Raw genomic sequence first — 3,630 nt, 5'->3', positions numbered from 1 at the left:
AAACAAGAAATGGGGAAAGGATTCCCTATTTAATAAATGGTGCTGGGAAAATTGGCTAGCCATAAGTAGAAAGCTGAAACTTGATCCTTTCCTTACTCCTTATACGAAAATTAATTCAAGATGGATTAGAGACTTAAATGTTAGACCTAATACCATAAAAACCCTAGAATAAAATGTAGGTAATACCATTCAGGACATAGGCATGGGTAAGGTCTTCATGTCATCTGTTCATTCTTGAAGACATTGTTGAACATTCATAGTGCTTCAGCCTCCCATATGTGCAAATATTTTCTCTTCTTTAGGCCTCACTTCCATCATAAGTGCAATGAGAAGGTTTGACTTGATGATTTTTAAGGTTGCTTTTATTCGTTCATATTTATTTATTTATTTATTTATTTATTTATTTATTTATTTATGAGACAGAGTCTTGCTCTGTCAGCCAGGCTGGAGTGTAGTGGTACAATCATAGCTCACTGCATCATCAAATTCCTAGGCTCAAACAATCTTCCTACCTCACCCTCCTGAGTAGCTGGGACTGTAACACCACCATGACTGGCTGAATTTTTTCTTTTGTAGAGATAGGGCCTCACTGTGTTGCCAGGACTGGTCTTGAACTCTTGGCCTCAAGCGATTCCCCAACCTTGGCCTCCCAAAGTGTTGAAATTACAGTCATGAGCCACCGTGCCAGACCATTTTCATTCTTGAAAGCCAAACAATATTCAGAGCTGCTCTTTCTTTAGCAATAAAAATATTACAAAGCTTTTCAGGCAAATAAAGTAAGTTATCTCTCATAAGAATGAATTCGGAGGAAAATCCCTATGTAGCTATGGAGGAGAATTACTTGTATATGAAAACACATCTCTCTGTTAGTACCACAAAAATATTTCATTACTTAAAATTAGGACATAGTAGAAGACTATGGTGGTTATAGCAAAGCTATATTGAATATTTCACAAAATATGAATAAACAGTTTATAGTAAGCATAATTTACTAGATTCTAGCAATTTCAAGAGTACTTAAGCCCCAAGGACCTTATACTTAAGAAACGGTTAGAGTCAAATAGAGAACTTGTGATCATCTAGCACTTAAAAAAGTTTGAATTTTCAAGTTCATAAGATAAATTAATATTCACTTCATCCTTTATGAAGATAACTTTTTATTTGATCTGTAATAAAATCTCCTTTGTGAACAAAACATCAAATTACTACTTGACCCAACTATCTGATTACTTGGCATATACCCAAAGGAAAATAAATCATTCTACCAAAAAGACACTTGCATTTTCATGTTTATCGCAGTGCCATTCACAATAGCAAAGAATTGGAGTCAGCATAGATGTCTGTCAATGGTGGATTGGATAAAGAAAATGCAGTACATATACACCATGGAGTACTATGAAACCATAAAAAGAATGAAATAATGTCTTTTGCAGCAACATGGAAGCTGGAGGAAATTACCCTAAGCAAATTATAGCAGAAGCATAAAACCGAATACCACATGTTCTCATTGATAAGTGGGAGCTAAACATTGGGTATATACAGACATAAACATTGGAACAAGGGACACTCAGGACTCTAAAAGGGGGGAGTGAGGGAGGGTAACAAGGGTTGAAAAACTACTTATTAGTTACTATATGCAGTATTTGGGTGACAGGTTCAATTGAAGCCCAAACCTCAGCATCATACAATACACCCATGTAACAAACATGCACATGTACTCCCTGAATCCAAAACAAACAAATTTTAAAAATAAAAAATAATAAAAATCTCTTATGCTCAAATATCTTTCTTTCCACTTTATGCACTTTAAGAAAACTCTAGGCCGGGCACAGTGGCTCACGCCTGTAATCCCAGCCCTTTGGGGGGCCGAGGAGGGCGGATCACGAGGCCAGGAGATTGAGACCATCTTGGCTAACACAATGAAACCCTGTCCCTAATAAAAATACAAAAAATTAGCTGGGTGTGGTGGCAGGTGCCTGAAGTTCCAGCTACTTGGGAGGCTGAGGCAGGAGAACGGCGTGAACACGGGAGGTGGAGGTTGCAGTGAGCGGAGATACAGCCACTGCACTCCAGCCTGGGTGGCAGAGTGAGACTCCATCTCATAAAAACAAACAAACAAACAAGCAAACAAACAAAAAAAACTCTGAAGAGGATCACATAGAAAAAACAACAACAACAACAAAAAAAACAAGCAAACACAATACATCACCACCACCAACAACAAAACAGCATAAATGGAACCATGTGAATGGGGATTGCAAAAAGTCAATGATGGACTTTGCAAGTGAATGCCAGATTTGTCTGGGATTGAGTTACATCTTAAAATGATCTCATTTCTTATGAATGAGGGGTTAGGTTTGTCAGTGAATGAATATCAACTTTTATCATATCTATATCTATAGCTGTTGCTATGGAACTTAAAAGACTTACCAATCTAAATTAGCTCAGAATTTAGATCTTTGAACTTTCTTCTACACTTATGAAAGCAAAATATTTATGAAACTTACAATGCCAATAAGCCAAAATACCCCTAATTTGAAGCCATTTTGTATTATGTTTGACACATATCAAGGTGTGAGATTCATTATCTGAGGCATTCCCAGAACTGGAGTGATTTGAGTATGTCTGTGAATTTTATCTCTCTTCTTTTCTAAAAGCTCTTTCCCATTCTTGGCTCTTCCAAAAAAGGTGCAAACTAAATGTGAGATGTCAGAGAAATATATTAATGAGAGAAGAAGAAAGAACATTGGAGAATAAATTTCAGTTGTTTTTTGATTTTGACGGAAGAGTTGTCACAAAATACACACTATCTAGAGATTTAGAAACTGTTAAGACTCTTGAGAGGTGCCTATGATTTTAACAGAATGTTAACAAGGTATTTCCAGAGAGATGTCGTTGTCATCAATTGATGACATGCCCAGATCTTGTTTGTTTCTTCTTTAAGGAGAAATTCATTTTTGTTTTTCCTTAGAGAATGTATTTCCTTTCCTGAGAAAATGCAGACCCCTGTCACAACAACATGAACCCAAGAAAAAATTTATAGCATTGGAGCTCACTTTTCAATATTCAGGGGAAGCAAAAGGAGAACAAATTTGCATTGACTCTCAAAGGGAAATGTTGACAGCATACTAAATACTTCTTCTGAAATTAAACAGTTGGAGAAACACCATGTTCTTCTATTGGGTCAGTTTTGATAGAAACTATGATTTTCAATAGTTATAGGAGAGTAAAAATGTTGTGCTGCTGATTTTGGAAGAAAACGAATTGAGTTAGCTGTTCAATGGACAACAGATAACTTTGGATAGTGCTTTTCTTTGCCTTTGCTCATAGTTATCACCATATTTTACTCTGAGTTCTCAATATAGTAAAATAAAGTACGATTATCTTATAAGCAGAATAATGAGCCTCTTTAACTTGTTATGATTAAAAGTTGCTGCAATTATAAAACTGAAAGAACTCCCTGTAGCCAAGTGCCTTGACATAAGTTGGAAATAAAATGATGGATTTTGCCAAATATGTGGGACTTAGACTACGACTCACTAATGCTAGACCTACTATTGATTTTTGGCTACGTCTTAAGTAACAGGATTAACCTCATATTTTTGCTTTCATTTAGGTTTTTAACCTCCT

The sequence above is a fragment of the Rhinopithecus bieti genome, unplaced genomic scaffold (assembly GCF_001698545.2).
Source record: "Rhinopithecus bieti isolate Rb0 unplaced genomic scaffold, ASM169854v2 scaffold_62938, whole genome shotgun sequence".
Classification (NCBI taxonomy): Eukaryota; Metazoa; Chordata; class Mammalia; order Primates; family Cercopithecidae; genus Rhinopithecus; species Rhinopithecus bieti.
This window is presented reverse-complemented; position numbering follows the sequence as displayed.